Genomic DNA, 18237 nt, shown 5'->3' with positions numbered 1-18237 from the left:
GTCCAAGCTGACTTTTACCATGTTGTTTGGGCTTGACCAGTCATTTCCATGTCTTGGCAGCTAGCTCTCTGAGGTCCTGACCAGGATTTTGACCCGACGTCTAGGGTGGCTCTACTGAGGGTAGTTGATGAGATGGGAGGCTCTCATGTTGACCACATGTTTGTGGATGTTGCCAGATTGGTGGGACATTGCTCGGCGGTGAAACTCCCCCAGCGGCCCGACTCTGATGGAATGGAGGGCAGGAGTGGACTGGTGCGCTCAACTTGAAAAATCTGCTTACATTGCCTGTGAGTGTCCATGGAAACATTAAGATTTGTGGGCAGTGAGGGGCATATTGTGGACTGTGTATCTGACATGTTTTCAGTTTGATACAATGTTAAAGTGAAATGGATAAGTAACTGTATGTTACTTGGTGGTTTTAAAACTAATACAAATTTGTTATAAAAAAAAACTTTCTTAGCAATATTATTGCTTGTCGATCAGTGCCGGAATAGTGCTCTGCATTGACTGCTTACCACCCTTGAAGTGATAGAGTGAAGCTGTATATAAGTGCCACCCCTGCACACTGATGTCAGTTCCTTTTGTCTGTACTAACTCTAATGCATACTCTGGCGCCTTGACTTTTGTCTAACTGCCACTCGTCAACTGAGCCCCGACGTTGCTGGTGCCAGTAGAGGATCCCATTCTTACCCCGAAGTCTGATACCAAACCACCTTCAGCCGGATATCATCGGCTGTCACCCTATGAAATTACTAAAGCGCAACTGGTCGTCATACAGCCTTATTCTGCACCCATGCTTCTACCAGTACAGTCGCTCCAACAGAGGCTCAGTTATCTTTTAGGATGTGCCTCTGAACAAAGTTTGTTTTTATTAAACACATTTTATTGAGTTTCAAAACAGTATCAAACATTAGGCAAGAAAGTAGCATCATACCCAGTACCTGCAATACATAGCCAAACACTGAACAAAGTTCACCAGCAGAAGGAGATGGTCCAGGAGGAGATGGTGATCTCACCCTCATTATGAGTTTTTATGTGGATTTAAAAGTGCCAATAGAATTGTTACCTCCACTGATACAAGGTTGGACTTGCCCCTTAGACCACCAGCTTCTTACTGCCGAGAACAAGAATACTGTCCTTATGGAACTTCTACAGCCTGGGCTTGCAATGTCTGAGCCCTTGCCCTACTTCACTGAAGTGCTCACTGTTATTTTTATAAGCACTTGGTAAAAGCCTTGTTCCTGTCTCCCAGTGAACAGGCAAGGGGCCAGGTGTCACAGACCGATACCTAACAGGCCTGCTTTTCCCACTTAGCCTGCTGCAGAGGGCCTGGTTCGGCGTCAACCCGCAAGATTCACCACCTATACTTTCCCCACCACTTTGTCGGATAGGGAGCCTAAGTGAATTGAGGCCTTGGGAAAATGAATGTTCTCTTCAGCCAGCCTGGCGCTAAGATCGGTCCATGAAGTCTGTTTGTTGCGCCACTGTATGCATGCCCTACTGGGGGGTGGCCAGCAGGATCTTGCATACTGTTCCAAAGAGCTTAGGACCTCCCTGGATCAAACAGTTCACAATGAACAGGATGCAGTCAAGGACTGAGTGGGCAGGGTGGTTGGTGCCAGTGATATGCTCCAATGCCACACGTGGATGCATTCCACTGGGTTTTCTGGAGATGGGTAAGCCTCTCTCATTGATATGCCCTTAGATCACACCGTTTTGGTGAAAAAAGCTGATTCTGTCCTAGAATGTTTTTAAGGAGAGTAGGGCCGTGATGCTCCCTGTGAATCTTGACTCCTGCCATGCAGTTGCTGCATCAGTTAGAAAGTTCAGGAGTTTCTCAATAGGGTTGGAGGACAGAGAGTGTCAATCATACACTGCAGCAGTCACCTAACTCCTTGGGGATTTCTTTCAGTCTCCCTCCCATACAGCAGCAGCGGCCTCTAAGCAGCTTTACCTTGCCTTTGAAGCACACACCCTTCCTGTGGGGGCAGGATGCAGCATTTCCTCCAAGGATGGGGATTCATCTTGTCTGTCGGATGAGTCGTATGCATTGTTCAGCATGGTTATGCTGTACCTTTTCCTTGTACTCTGCCACATCTTCACATCCGAGCGACTTTCAAAGGAACACCTCTCCATTTAGCTGTAGGAGGTACAAGAGTTGCTCTCAAAAGGTCCCAGACTCAAATAGGAGAGGGCTGTTACTCTCACTATTTCCTTGTTCCAAAAAAAGAACTGAGGCCTTCTGCCTATATTAAACCTTCAACCTCTGAATGCTTACCTACAGAAGAACAAATTTGAAACGCTCATGTTGGCACAGATCTTGGCTGCTTAGACACTGTGGTCGGTCAATCAATCAATCAATCAATCTTGATTTGTAGAGCGCAGATAATCACCTGTGAGAGTATCCAGGTATGGTGTTCTGGGACCTACAGGACACTTATTCCCATATACTCATTCTTTAGTCCTACAGGCGTTACCTGCGGTTCAATGTGGGCCAGGAGCATTTCCAGTCTGCAGTGCTCACTTTTGGCCCGCGAAGGACCCATTGGGTTTCCACAAAAGTGATTGTAGTGTTCACAGCACACCTCCAGAGGTTCAGGATACCAGTTTTCCCCTACCTCGACGACTAGCTGTTGAAGGCGTGCATGTCATAGACAGTTATAGATAACACCCAGACAATGGAAAACCTATGGTCATTGTTGGAGTTAACAAATCAAAGTCTTATCAGACTTTTTTCAGAGTTTTGCTAATTTAGACACAGTGCAATTTGAGGCCTTCGCTCCACTGCTGTGAGTCTAGGACATTCGGGTTGTGATCCCTTTGTTTCATCCTGGGTCCCTGATCTCAATGTGACCAGTTCTGAATCTTCTTAGACTGTAAGGGCCTGATTTCATTGTTGGTGGTAATGGTCCTGCAGTTGGTTTTCCAACTGAAACACTCATCCGCTGTCATGACAGTCCGCCCGCTAGATTTATATGTTGGCGGTCCCATAGACGATAACCTAACTGAGTCCTGCCGACTCCACCAACGATTCCCATCCACAGCGATGGCACCATAGGAAAGAGTGGCTGTCAGCGAGGATCCAGCTACACTTACTGCTAAACAGATTTGGATGTGCCCTACAGCCAAGCAAAAAGTTGCAGTCCGACCTCCACTTCTGACTTGGCGGATTGGGGGGGAAACAGAGTGAAAACTCACCTTTTCTCCCGATTTCACTTCCGTTTCCAGCTGGACACAACTGGACAGAACCCTCTGTTGCTGCTGCCACAGGATAGTGGGCAAAACACAGCCCCTCAATTGCTGGACACAAAGGTAGGGAAGCTGCACTAGCTTCACCTTCCTCCAACCCCTAAATCTTAGGTAAATATAAGCTCTCCTAATAGCTACTTTGTTCCCCTACTGCACTGTCCATGTACCACATCAGGTCTCCTGTTTACTCGCATGACCATTCTAACTGTTCTGTCCCTATAACCAAATGTACTTAAGCTACTTACAACACCTCCCTACTTATCTTACAGGTTCCCTATTGTGTGCACCTTCCTTTACTATACCCGCTCCAGCTCCAACATTCCTTCAAAGTCTCATCTTCTCTCTGGCCCTCATTCATGTCTTCTCCAACAGTGTGCACTTATTCTTAGCAGCTGTATTCCATTAACCTCCTTTCTTCACCCTTTACCTCTTCCACTCTAAACCACTCCAACTCATTCTACTATGTCTACTAAAGCCTCCCCTACCTCCTCCTAAATTCCCCAAAACATGCCTCAAGCATCACTTCTATGACCAACTCTTGGGCATTCAAGACTTCATTCACCCAATATGCCCCTGTCCCTTTCATGAATACCAGATTTCCATATACTCAGCCAAAAACAGTGACTGCCTTCCACTGCCACCTCAATTCTCCTTCCTCTGCCTACCTACGGATCTACCTTCTGATTCCCCTCACCCAGTCACATGCCTTATGATACCTTTTTGTCTTTCCTGTACAATCGAGCTTTTCTGACTTTGCTTCTGCAGTCCTAATGCTGTATAGGGCCTTACAAATCTCTTGGAGCTAGACAATGAGTTTTCTATATCTACCACAAATTCTACTCCTGGTGCTCACTCCACAAGCTAAACTACTATTAACCTCCCCACTTCTATACCGCTCCACTGCTGACATGTCTCCTTCTCCGTGCATGATAAATTAACAAGCTGTGATCTATAGCCTGGTCTCAGGCTCAAAGACAGACTGACTCATTAACATCGAAATCTGGCTGTGGCAATGCACCCAGAGTCTCCACAAGGCCAACCTTGATATAGAATCCTAGTTCAAAAACTGTACAAGAATACCGGGGGACACTTGGCATGTATTTTCAAGAACACCTATAGATCAGAGGCTTTCACAAATATAAGCCAATGCTTGCCTGTCTGTTGCTCTCCCTCACTTACATTCTTGTCTACTCACCTAGCGGTGCTACAGAAGCTGTCATAAGACATAGAAGCCACAGATGTTTTCCTAAAAGTCATCTTAGATATCAGAGAACACCACAAACATCTTAGCATCCTGGAAGACCAGAACGTCTTGTTGATTCACCTTCAAGTGCAGCCAACCACCACAACCTCATCAAAACAAAATCCCTGCTGGCTAACCTAAAGGGACTCACCTACTCCAGTCTGCCTCTGGACTGCCACACAGAGGTAGACATACTGAGAAACCACTATCTTATTTCCTTCCTTATAAAGCGTCCAACAAAGACAACAACTGAAGCAATGACCAGCACTATAAAGTGGCTCAAGCTTAACCTCTCACAACTTGACTCTATTTCATCGTGATCTCTCTTATCAACCAAATACCACAAGTGAAACATTTCTACAGTTGTTTCACAAAAGATTAAGAAAAGTATACCCCACAAGCCGAAAGCTTGTGGCTTCCACACAAAGAGACCTCCACTGCTCAACAGAAAGATAAAGAAACTCAAGGTATATTAGAGGCTTTAAAACTACAATAGATTATATCAGATAAACAAAACAAACACTCAAGAAAAAGAATCTTGAGCAACAAGAATCAGCCACTTACCAACTGATCTCCAATGATCCATTCTTTGGGAAAAAGAATTTAAAGAGGTTCATTTACTCAAATTTCTGGCTTTCAAGAATGCAATTTACTCTTTTAATGTCAATAGCCAGAGACATTGAGTCCGCGTTGCTATCCATCTGGGATCACTAGAAATTGTTTGTGGACAGAAATAGAGAACTTGCACCACTACTTCTATTACAACTTCCAGTTCTGTCTTCTTCTCTGCTGAATAAGCATATTGCACTTATCTCTTCGAAATCTGAGATCCTAACCTGTGGAGAAAGGAAAAACTAACATCCTACAATCACCCGGCACTTTAAGTAGCTTTCTGCAGCCCTTTTTGCAACTGATTTCTAATCTGGCCCTCTTCCATACTCATTTTATTTTCTTGGGGGATTTCAATATCTGGGCAGAGGACCCGACCCGGGCACAGAACAGGGCACTCGTGTTAGGCTGTGAGATTCTGGGTTTGAAACAATCAGTAATGGGCCCAACTCGTGCAGGAGGCAAACTCTGGATTTTATACTTGCCTCTGAAACCCTGATTAATTCAGTAAAATCTATGTCTGTATGGTGGTCGGATCATGTTTTTATCTCTCTTAACCTGGAGCTGCCAGATATAGAACCAGGGACCCAACAAGTAAAGCGACGGTCCCGTGGTAGATCTTGGTTCACAGAGTAAAAAGGAGTCTCTGTAGAAAATATGAAAGACTCTGGTGGAAGGCATATCTTGAATCTGATAAAATCCAGCTAATATCAGCTCTCAAAGATTATAAAAGAGAAATTAGGAAAGCCAGCTAGACTATTATGTTAATACTATTACAGAAGCAACTAATAATCCTAAAACGATTTTCAGTGTGGTTAGTGATTTAGTTACGCCTGCCTGTACAACTAAATCCATATTGCCTTCTCAGGAATTATGTGATAAGCGTTCAGATTATTTTCATTTTAAAATCCAAAGTATCCTAACTGATATCAGCCCAACAGAAAGTGGCAAAGTCCAGTCTGTAGGAGCAGCCAGACCACTTACGCCCCTCTGGAGCAAATCACAACAAAACTTGACAGAATTGAACTTCTAAAAGAGGAGGATTTCAGATGTCTAGCGAGAAGTGTGTCATCAGCGTCCCTACTGGAACCACAGCCCCTGCTTGTGTGGAAAGGTAGGGAGGAGGAACCTTCTCCTGGCCTACTAAAAATATGCAATCAATTCCTGGAAACTAGTTCAATCTCTGAAGCATGGAAGAAAGCTTTGGTCACTCCATTATTGAAGAAATTGTCAGCTGACAGAAAAGATTTGGGTAACTATCGCCCGATATCTCTTCTTCCCTAGCCACCGAAGATAGTGGAGAAACATATGAGTAAGGTCCCGGCTAAATTATTGGAGAAAAGTAGTATTTTGGAGGTTGAAGAAAATGGCTTTTGCCCAGCACATGGAACAGAGTCTGCTCTGGTCACGACTCTGGATGAATTAGGGTTGGCGCTGGACGGTGGTCAAGTGGACATACTGATTCTGTTAGATCTATCCGCAGCCTTTGACTCTGTCAATCATCAAATAATGTTGCAGAGATAGGGGTGCTGGGTAGGTGTTTGCAATGGCTTGAGGCCTTTTTACCTAACAAATATCAAGCATTTTCAACCCCACCTTTTCGATCAGAGTTTAAGAAAGTGGAACACAGGGTGCTGCATGGTTCAGCTTTAAGCCCTATTTTGATCAATATATACAAACGTACCCTGCTAAGGCTGATTAGAACCTACGGGATTATCTTTGTGTACCCAGCTGATTGTGTCCTATGAGAAGAATGACTAAGTCAAATGAGAATTTTCAGCTGTGTATAAAGGCGATGGATCCCCGAAAAATAACTATCTAAAATGTAATGAAGGGAAAACGGAGTTCCTTTGTTGCTCCCCCTCCATCCATGCGGAAGTACTTCCGGGAGATCTTTCAATTGTCTCACGTTGCGCGAAACCTAGGCATTTATACGGACCAAAGACTTTCTCTAGAAATACACATAAATTAAACAGCAGCGACCTGCTTTGGGCTGTTAAGAAATTTGAGGAAAATTGTTTCTTTCCTGCCACAGCCAGCTCGCAGGTTAGTGGTCCCGGGGCCAATCAAGAGTAGACTGGACTACTGTAATGATCTACTGTCAGGAGCGCCTGACCACCTCATATAGGATACAAACACTGGCAGCTACATGGGCCCTGAATAAAACCAGAAGGGATTCGGCTTCGGCTGCCTAGAAAGTATTACACTGGCAGCATCTGGAGAAACGTATTATTTTCAAAGCCCTTCGTATGGTCCACAAAGCAGTCAATAAAGGGAAAGGCCTCTTACTGCTGAGGAAGAAGCTTGTTTTTATAAGCCAGAGAGAAACCTATGTTCTGCCTCAGCAAACCTGATTCAGCCTCAGAAATTTAGGAAGGCTAGGGTTGGTGGGAGGTCATTTCAAATTAGAGTGGCCCAGTTGTGGAATTGGAATAAACTTCAGGATGAACTTAGGGCGAACAGCAACTTGGATAGCTTTAAGAAAAACCTGAAAACCTGGCTTTTCCCTACGTAGGTTCTGGAACTGTTGGCATTGATGATAGGACTGGATTTTTGAGGGGTGCTCTCAACCAGTTGCTTTTGATAGATGTGTGTGTTAGAGTTTGTCTGGCTGGTTCTGCTATAGCACCTTGATATCTGTAATGGTGAATACTGCGCTCCTATAAACATTACCTCATTCATTTATTCCTTCATTAATAACCTAAGAAATCTGGTAGTAAACCATGTGACAAGAAGCACCTTGTACACTATGAAAACCCTCAGACGCCTCTTCCCTCATCTAACCTTCCCTCAGAAGGTGCAGGACACCATCCCCCTGACTTATTTAATTATGCAACACAAACAGTCTCTATCAAGGGAACCCACTCTTCCTAACCCAAAGACTACAAAGAATGCTACAAGTAGCAAAAGAATAGCTCTTACGTCCTGGGAAAGCATCTTAACAGTTTTACTTGCTTCCCATCAACAAATGCACCATCTTAAGGGAAATCTGAACTACCCAGAGGGACACGCGACACTTGAACTTCCACTGATCGCCTTACCCTACATGTATAAATACATTGGTGGATCCCCCTCCTCAATGCAAGCTACACAATTATGGCGTTAATTGACAGCAAAGACAAGTAAGATCCACAATAACTTATAATTTGATAAGGATGTAAACATCTTCCTCTTCCCAACAAATGATGCAGGATTACAAAGACTAATAAACAGATTTTACCGCCTATGCGAGGAAAATGCAGACCATCAAATAACCGGAAACTGCACTCAGACAAGAACAGGGACCTATCCCACCTCAAGGATTGCAGGCATGACCACATGTTCAACTCTCACACTGTTTCTTACAAATGACGAATAAGCGCTGCTAAAGTATTACTCACTTAAGAGCGCGAACCGATACCGGGATACAAGTGCCACTCTGGTTATCACATACAACGACAAAATGGTTCAGACACAGGCCACACTACAATTAATTATTCTTCCAACATGCCCTCCATCTGCTTATGCACTACAAGGCCTTGTCACAGGTATGAAACGCTATATAATTGCAAATACCTGCCTCCATATTGGAGGTCTGAACTTAGTTTAACAAACTGAGTGCATGTTTGCTGATAATACCCATTAAAAGGGCTCCGAACATGACTGCAGCTTATGGAGATATTCTAAGCCCTTGCTCCAAAAGACCTTAAGCTCAGTGCAGAAGACTTAATTCTAGATTGCTGCAACAGCCTTGGTTCATGAATTCACCATTTAGTTTTAAGCCCAGTCTAGCTACCTTATTTTATATCTGTTACATGCTTATTGTTACATCCTCGTTTTCCTTAAGTTACACTTTGTTTGCTTGTTTTAGTGGCCTAGTAGAATGTCACAACTGTGAGTGACTTCTGCCAACTTGACAATGATAGCACTTAAACACTGTAACATCGCAACTTAAGTATGAGTCAAAGTGAGTCTGGCCTGGTGTACTATTCCAAAACTCAGCCATACCCTTTTCATCTGCTCCTCTATCACTATAGACTTAGCAGTGACACATTTTCAAAATTGATTTAATTTATTAAATGTACTAGTATTGTATACATAGAAAATTAACTTTTCTTCTGGTTCCAGAATACTTCAATCGTGACCAGTCCTGGACCGCAGTGACTGTATCCTGCGTGCCTGCGTGAATTTCTTCTGAGAAACAGCAACACCTCAACAGAGGAGTCAGACAACCGATCCAAATCTTAGCAGCAAATTGATCCGGGCAAAGATTCATAGTGCCTGTGAAGAAAAATTTAAATAATTACTGTTCATTCTTGAATAGGTTTTAGTCCCTCATTTCTTGCAAGATATACATTTCTGTGATCTGTTGCCATCACATCACAAATGGTCTGTCCAATAATTTAATACTCTATGCTTTATCAAGTATAATTAACATACAATTTCTGATATATTTGGTACCAATACTGCAAGGACTTGAGGCTGTGAACTGCAGATAAAAGATGTAGCAAAAGTGAGCATGTAACCCGCAGAGCTATATTACTGACGTCACCGACATAATACTGTGTCTTAATACAAACATTTAGGAGTTCATACACTTAAAACCCACCTCGAAAACGTCAGCAGTCAGACAAAAAAAAAAAAAATAGTGTAAAGATTTAAGTGTTGACCTATGAAACCAGTTCAGACAACTATAGTTGACAAAACTATGTACTTATGGGCTTATAACTACCTTTCTGTGCCTCTGTTCCATCATCCTCAAGGAAAAGGTACTTGTAATTCTGATCCTGGATTACATGAGTCTTCATTTCCCTCTTTTCCTTTATGTTTCCATTTTTTTTCTAACACACAAAAGTTGATATGCCTGCAATAAGCAAGGGTGTGGAATTTAACAAAATATCTACTTGTCCGAGGGACAGGTTGCTTCTTAAATCTATTTGTCCTGTAAAATAATCTACTTGTCCCTTTGGTGCTCTGTAGTGCAGTGACAGATTATGGCAGCAGTCACATTATGTAAGAGATCTGTTAATAGCCTTTCTGATTGTGCCAGGACTAATACTATATAGCAGCGCATGAATATTAGCAATTTCAAGCCCTACTAAAGCAATTTCCCTATGTTGCCATCTTTCCGCAGATCTACAAGCTGGGCTGGAGGAAGCAGTAAGCAATAGTTCTAGGAGGGCTGGAATGCCTTTGAGGCTGTGCAAACCTACTAACTTGCATTTTTTAAGTATTTTCACCAGCTCTTCTCTAATCTTTTCCAGAGAAAGGGTGGAAATTTACTCCTGACAAGGGCAGAAGCAGAAGTTCTTCCAGGGTTGGGAACAAAGTGGTTGGAGGGTAAGTGAACTTGCAAACATTCAACAGATTTTTGCATGAGCAAATCTACAGATGCATATTTGCTCGTGCTCAAATACAGTTCACAAATATTTTCTAGGAGTACAAATTCCTGATCTAATTCTGTAAATTCTTGTTAATTCATAACAGTCACTAATGCAAAGATATATACCATGGGTGCACTTTTGTGATGTTCTTTAGGAATTGGGCCCCTAATTAGGTTTGGTGTTAATGGCTGGTTTTACTGTGAGTGATTGCATTCTGCTCTTCCACAAGGAGCATATTGGAACACAAAGTAGTTTTGTTCAGTGACAGGGACTACTATGGCAATGTGTGCTTCTTGATCACTTTTTCTGCTTTTTGGCAATGTTTGTTACAATGGTGAGGGCCTGGCAGCTCCCACAACAATAAAGTGTTACAAAATCCATGACAAAACAAGACACGGATTGATAAAACCAAAAGGCTGACAACCAATGTCTGATCAATTGGCCTTGCTCCAGTGCTTGTTTATTTTCATGTTTCCCATAATCTTGTTGAGAATGGTTACACTGATTTTCTATTATGAATATTTTTTGGAAATACTAGCATGCATCGGGTACATTTTACTAAATGATGCTTCAAAGAAATAATACCTAAAATTTCATAGTAATTTAGCAAAACTTCTTTTCTACTTGCATTTTTTTTTAAACATTTCATTCCTAAAGCAAAGACTCATCAATATTGTTTACAAACTTCTGCAAACATCTGTGACTAATCAGAGAGCATTCTGGAAGCATTATACATAGCCTTGTATTTTTAAACTTTTCTAACGTGTGTACACTTTTTTTTTTTTTTTTTAATGGAACCACTGTCAGTAGTTCAGTGTGACCTTACAACTTTTGCTTAGAGTGCTCACCCTAATAATAAAGACTTTGCATTATTGAACCATAAACACAAGTCTGAACAGTATTAACATATGGACATAATAATACCTCAACTGAAGACAGTTCCCTTCCCTCAGATGGAACACAACTAACCCATGACCAGTTTCTTTCAGACAGCAGAGTTCGTGTATATATGCAGCAATGCTGTTTTTACTTTAACTTTGAGTGTATTTGGACAAGCTGATTTCAGCAAAGCTAGCACAGAATATGCTGCAGTTTTTATTTCACATCTAACTAAGGCGGCACATAGTTTGGCAGCATTTATGCTGTGAAAATCCTTTTAGCTGATGATTTTACCTTTTATTTCATTCTGGCATTATCCATGTCATTTAGATTGAGATATATATATATATATATATATATATATATATATTTTTTTTTTTAACACTGTAGTTATAATTAGGACCTAGTTAGAATAATGAATGGATTTTTTTCCCGTTTTCTAATAATATTGCCACCATTCGATAAATCTTCATGAAACTTAAATTATTTATAAAAATAAAAAATAAAAAAATAAAAGTTTATCCACCTGAACTCCTTTCCTCCCTGGAAAGTTTCAGAGTGATTCGTCAAGCAGGGGATGAGAAAAAGGTGGAAGGTCCAGCATCACAATTTTCTCATGAAATTACCACCTGGATTTTTGAACAGTGCTATAGCCAAAACGGCTGAATGGAATGACATCAAGTTTAGCAGAAAGCTAGATCATTACCCAGAAAGCATGTCCATTCATAGTTTTTGGGAAATTAAGGTTCAAAATGTATAGATATAAGGACAGTTGGGTATGCAGAGTCCTATGGGCATGCAACTTCAAATAATGGAGCGATCCGTTCTGGCTGAAGGAGCTTTACTGGCCACCTTGCTCCTATGAGTCCAGTGTGAGCTTGCACTCCAACTGGCTGATAGAAACAAGAAAAGAAAGGTTGCGGCCGCTGTTAAAGAACACAGGGACTCAGTGTCCTGAAAATTTTAAAAATTAAAAAATACAGTAAATAGGTGCAAGGTGGATCCTCCCCCAGAACTTGTGGGGCCAAACTTAGCAAAAAAAAAAATTTGGATTGTCACAATTTCGAGATCATACCACCTGTGTCCCACACTGGCTTCTGCAGGATTGTTAAAACTATTAAAAAAATAAACAAGAAGTGGGATGTTAGTGTCTATGGTGGGTTGGCGACATGCAAACATTTGGCCCTAAGGCTAACCCACGTGTGAGGAAGTGGCCGCTTGTGAAGGGTTGGGAGTAGAGCTGCAGCCAACCTCAAGCCGTGTACTCCCTTTGGCACTGGCAGTTTGGCAAAGTTAACAAATGTCAAGGAAATGGTAATAAAATATTACTTTACTTTAAAAAAGAACCTTACAAATTCACTGAATAAAAGAAAGGTTAAAATGACAAAGTAAAGTGAAAATGTCTATTTTAAAGTAACATTTGTAACTAAAATACACTGATATTCACTAGTTATAGTTAACTGAAGTAACTATAACTCTCAGCCTCACTATACAAGGCTTATGACCTCACATATTACATCACTGATAACACTACAGATGGCATATCTTCTTAGGGTGGATGCTGGCTATTAAGGAGCAGATATTAATATATGGCATTATCTACTGGGTGATGGTTCTCTTTTGCATTGCTTTCCTTTTTTCGCGTCAGAGAAGCCCATGAACAGTTGAGCATCCAAATGCTGGTCTTGGGTTCGATAAAAGTAAAAATTGAGGGCCCTCTAGGAGTCAAGACACTGGAGGTGTTCCTCCTAAGTGGGGTGAGGCACGGCATAAAAGCCAGCAGAATGGTGGATTGCCTGATGTTAATGAGCATTTCAATCTTCGGCAGGAATGCCACTTTCATCCAGAGCACCAAGTTATCTAGGAAGAGTGATATACATGCTTGTTGGGCAGAAAGGCCCTGAAGTTCACTCACTTGCCTTGCAGATGTAATGGTGATGCAGAATACAGTATTAATTGTCAACAGACATAAAAGATACATGCACAGCATTTCAAGAGGAGTGCACACCAGGTAAGTAAGACCCCACTACGGAGGGGGCACCACCTTGGAACTCCAATGCACCAAAAGTCTGGACATTGCGTGTTCTCTGCAGTGGCAAATAGGTTGAGCCAGGGTTCTCCTACTTTTTGCTGGAAGATGCCCTGCACCACCTCCAAGTGTAACTGCCATTTATGATCCGCTAGGCAACAGCAGCTGAATTTGCATGTTCTGCCATTTAAAGGGATGCCATCATCTGGGAGATCATGGAAATGCCCTGAGCATTCAGCCACTTCCAGAGACACAGAGCCTCTTGGCTCATCGGTACAGTTCCTACCTTAGAGCTATACATGTTTATGTTCCTATTGCTTGGTGTCTACTGACTGATTTATTTTTCATTGCCATGTGCTCCACTCCCTATGGCGTTTCATGTCTTTTCAACATATTCTGTGGAGCTTTCCATGGCTCTTCTGGTGAGATGTTTTCTCATCTTTGTCTCTGTTATGACTGGTCTACTCCGCCTTCACCTAGACTGGTTGCTTATATGTGAGACTTGGGTAGGATGTGTTTGCAGACCCACCTCTTGGGTTGGTTTTGCTTTGGTATCTAATTCTAAGGTAAGGAATCTGCAGCTAGTGGTCTTTACCCAATGAACAAGTTACTTACCTTCGGTAACGCCTTATCTGGTAGAGACATACAGAGACAGACTAGCCGCAAATTCCTTGCTGACCCACCCATTCTCCCTTTTCTGCGAACTATTTTATCTTAACTCAGTATCCCTCCCTGACTCTCGTATTGCCATTTATTTTGTCTTGGTAGTTGTAATTCAAATTTATATCTATCTATCTATCTTTGTTGGCATACTGTTCCATTGCCAGTTTCTATGGTGGCTCTGCTTGTTGTGCGGATTCTAATCACAGAAGAAACTGACGTCAGCACGTCAGAGGAGGGATTATACAGGCTCCTTCGACTTCATATCTGGTGGACGAGGTCGATACAAAGTCACGCGGCACCCCTCTACTGACGCACAGAGCTACAGCTGAAATGTTTTTCTGGATCCAGACTGGCACCTGGGGAGAATTCTAAAGTAAGGAATCTGCAGCTAGTTGTCTTTATCAGACCACATGCACAGAAAAAGGGCGATGCAGACAGAAAAACAAGAGGAGAAAGCAGCAGTTGCTTGCTGAAAGGTATAATGAAAGTTACATTCATAGGAAAACATAAGATGCCTATGCAATGCACTAACAGTTAAACACGCTCAGATCTGCAGATCACCAGCTTGACTCTTGGCAAGGCCGGCTTAACCAACTGAAATCGGTAAACTGAGTACCAGTACACTGGGTAAGAGTAACCCTATTTACTCAGCCATATGCCCTAGCACATAAATCATGTAACTACTAACCACGATGAGAACTTGTGAACTGCAGGTTGCACCACTTAAACAAGCTAAAGTACAAGTTACTTACCTTTGGTAACGATATATCTGGTAGAGACATATTCTAGTTGCAGATTCCTTACCTTTGAATTCCCCCAGGAGTCAGTCTGGATCCAGAGATTTTTCTTCGAGCAGTACCTCTGCGCGCCGTCAGTTGGCATCGGTCGACTCCGCGAGCGTCGTGATGACGTGGCAGTCGTATATAGGCACCACCCCGGCGCGCTGACGTCAGTTTCTTTTCACGCCAGTAGCGCAGAGCAATGAAGAACACAGAGTGGTGCGCCAAAACTAGGGCCCTTAAAGGGAAGTTCCTGTCCCTAGAAATCAGTTCGCAGTGCGGGGAGGATGGGTATGTCAATAAGGAATCTGCAACTAAAATATGTCTCTACCAGATATATTGTTACCGAAGGTAAGTAACTTGTACATCTGATAGAGACTTCTAGTTGCAGATTCCTTACCTTTGAATAGATACCCGAGCAATACCATCCCCCGGTAGAGGGCTGCGAACCAAGATCACACCAAGAAGTCCTGCAGCACCAAACGGCCAGAGTAGCCGTCCCTGCGGACCTGACTGTCCAGGCAGTAGCGTTTGGTAAAAGTGTGCAGAGATGCCCACGTCGCTGCCTGACAGATGTCCAGGACTGGAACGCCACGTGCTAGCGCTGTGGTAGCAGCAGTAGCTCTGGTGGAGTGAGCACGCAAACCTTCAGGAGGTTGCTTCTTAGCCAGAGCGTAGCACATTTTGAAGCATAAGAGCTCCCATCGTGAAATGGTCCTTTTCTGCACCGCCTTCCCCTTCTTTGCACCCCCATATCCCAGAAAGAGTTGATCGTCCACCCGTAAGTCTTTGCTACGATCAAGGCAGAACACCAATGCTCTTTTTGGGTCCAGACAGTGGAGTCTCTCCTCATCATGTGAGGGATTTGAGGGGTGTATAAAAGGTAGGCAAGGTGATGGACTGTCTGACATGGATGTGTGTCACTACTTTAGGTAGGAAAGAAGCCCTTGTGCGAAGTACCACTTTATCAGGATGTACTGCCAGGAAAGGTGGCTTAGATGAAAGAGCCTGGAGCTCACTTACTCTGCGGGCAGAGGTGATGGCAACTAAAAAGGCAGTCTTGATGGTTAAGAGCCGTAAAGGGCAGTTGTGAAGAGGCTTGAACGGGGCACACATAAGGTATGCTAATACTAGGTTTAGATCCCACTGGGGCATGATGAATGGGATCGGACGAAAAAGATGTGTGAGGCCTTTAAGAAACCTCCCAACAATGGGAGATTTAAATAAAGAAGGTTGATCTGGTAACGTCAAGAAAGCAGAGATAGCAGAAAGATATCCCTTCAGGGTGGAGCCCTGCTGGGCAAGGGGAAGAATGAAGAGGAAGACCTGAGAAAGAGAGCACATAGAGGATCGACAGATTGTCAATGCACCATGCCACAAATTTCTTACAACAAAAGGCGTATACGGTTTTGATTGAGGGACGCCTGGCTGCCAAGATAACGTTACAGACTTAGGGTGGCAGGTCAAAAGACGTCAACTGTTGCCGATCAATTTCCACATAAGGAGGCAGAGGGTAGACAGGTTCAGATAGATGACCCTCCCCTGCTGCTGTGACAGAAGATCTTCCCGAAGAGACAGTCTGATCGGAGGAGCCATGGCCATGCTCAACAACTCGAAATACCATGCCCACTCCGGAGCCACAAGGATTACTCGGTCCCTGTCTTGCCTGATCTTCTTTAGAACTCTGTGCAGAAGAAAGGCATACAGGAGGCCTGAATTCCACTCATGATGAAAAGCATCGCTGAGCGAGTGCCGCCTTGGAAACTCCAACGCACAAAACAGTTGACACTGCGCGTTCTCTACAGAGGCGAACAAGTCTAACAAAGGTCTCCCCAATGATCGACCAAGCATCGTCGGATGAGTTTGTCTGCCCTGGCATTCAAGAAGCACAGCAGGTGTTAAACCACCAGGAAAATGCCCTAATGTTCCAGCCAAGTCGAGAGGCGAAGAGCCTCTTGACAAAGTGTCCACGACCCCACTCTGCCTTGTTTGTTGCAGTACCACATGGTGGTGGTCTTGTCTGAACACCTGCACTGCTTTCCCTTTGAGAGAGGGAAGGAATGCCTTTAATGCTAGTAGAGCTCAGAGCTCCAGAAGATTGATATGGAGTCTCTGACCTCGCCTCTCCGAAGTGGCCGCCACATCCCAGTAGTGACGCATCTGTCAGTACTGGGAGATCTGGTTGGGGAAAGGAGAGGGATCTGCCATTGACCCAATCCTGATTCGTTAACCACCACTGCAGGTCTCTCGCAGTTCCTTCCGAGCTCTGGACCTTGTTGGAGAGATTCCCCTGATGCTGTGCGGACTGGAACTTTAGGTCCCACTGCAGAGCCTGCATATGCCATCTGGCCTTTTGAACTAGCATTGCACTGCGGGACAAACACCACACCCTCTTGACACTAGGGTTTGCCTTGTGAAGACAGCTTTTTTTTTCTGGGGGATGCTCCTCCCAGCCCCAAGTGTCCCCTCCAGATCCCCACCCCTCCCTTGTCACTTCAGTCCCCCGCAGCACCCCTATCCAATCCTGCTGCCCTGAACCATGCTGCCACACTGCCCCCTACCATGCTCACCCTGGCAAGGACATTTTACCACCTCCGAGTGCAGTGCTACAGGGCAGACAATATGTGTTGTCAGCCAAATAAACGCAGCAGTCTGCACACCCACTTTTATATTACTAGGATTTAAACTTTACCTACAGGCTACATGCACTGTTTTGCAGCACGTACATTAAATGTCTAAAATATTGTACACAGATGTGCCAACCTTAAAAATATGTCTACATTGTGAGAGAAGTGGAAAGGCCTGGGGGGAGGGGCAGACTCTGGAGAGCGGGAAGGCCTTTGAGACCATCACTGCCTTTCCAGCCCTGGTGACGGTCCTGAAGGAGGCAGGGCTTGGAGCCTAGCACAGGTGAGGAAACACACTCATCATCCCACAACAACCACTACAAAGGCTTCCAACAAAGCCATCCGTGATGGGCAGCGTAGGAGATGGTCAAGCCCCTGATGGACACCAGCATCGCATGAACTGAAGACTCTGTAGAGAGGTTTCCGACTCACCTCTGGGTTACCATGTGATATCGGCTCTTCGTCAGGAGACCATCTGAATAGAGCAGATATTGTGCATCAGCAGTCTTACCCACTAAGTCATCTTAGTATCAGAAAAACTTGGCTGGCAGCTATAGCTGATCCGACACTTAATGGTCGATGTTCCAACGGTGTTAAGCTGGTGACGATTTGAAGGTCACAGGTTTGAAACTTATTGAGGCTGACTCAACCTTTCATTCTTCCTAAATGAATAAAATTAACACCATTAAGCCGGGTGCTGATAGCTAGGTAATGTTAGCATCGCCACTAAAATGGAAGACGTGGTATGTAAAAACACAAGTAAAACTGTGTCTATAAATATGAACCTACTTTTGCA

The 18237-nt window shown here is 43.6% G+C and overlaps 1 protein-coding gene across 1 annotated transcript in view; it reads right to left on the bottom strand.

Moving 5' to 3' along the window:
* Positions 1–9133: 9133 nt before the first annotated feature.
* ETFB (electron transfer flavoprotein subunit beta) overlaps positions 9134–18237 on the bottom strand; it is a 244895-nt gene continuing 235791 nt past the window's right edge. The window contains exon 7 of the mRNA XM_069201211.1: positions 9134–9361. The gene's annotated coding sequence lies outside the window, so the exon portion shown is untranslated. The remainder of the gene's footprint in view (positions 9362–18237) is intronic.

The sequence above is a fragment of the Pleurodeles waltl genome, chromosome 7 (assembly GCF_031143425.1).
Source record: "Pleurodeles waltl isolate 20211129_DDA chromosome 7, aPleWal1.hap1.20221129, whole genome shotgun sequence".
Classification (NCBI taxonomy): domain Eukaryota; kingdom Metazoa; phylum Chordata; class Amphibia; order Caudata; family Salamandridae; genus Pleurodeles; species Pleurodeles waltl.
The sequence above is the reverse complement of the archived record's forward strand: the minus strand, read 5'-3'. Positions and strand labels throughout refer to the sequence as shown.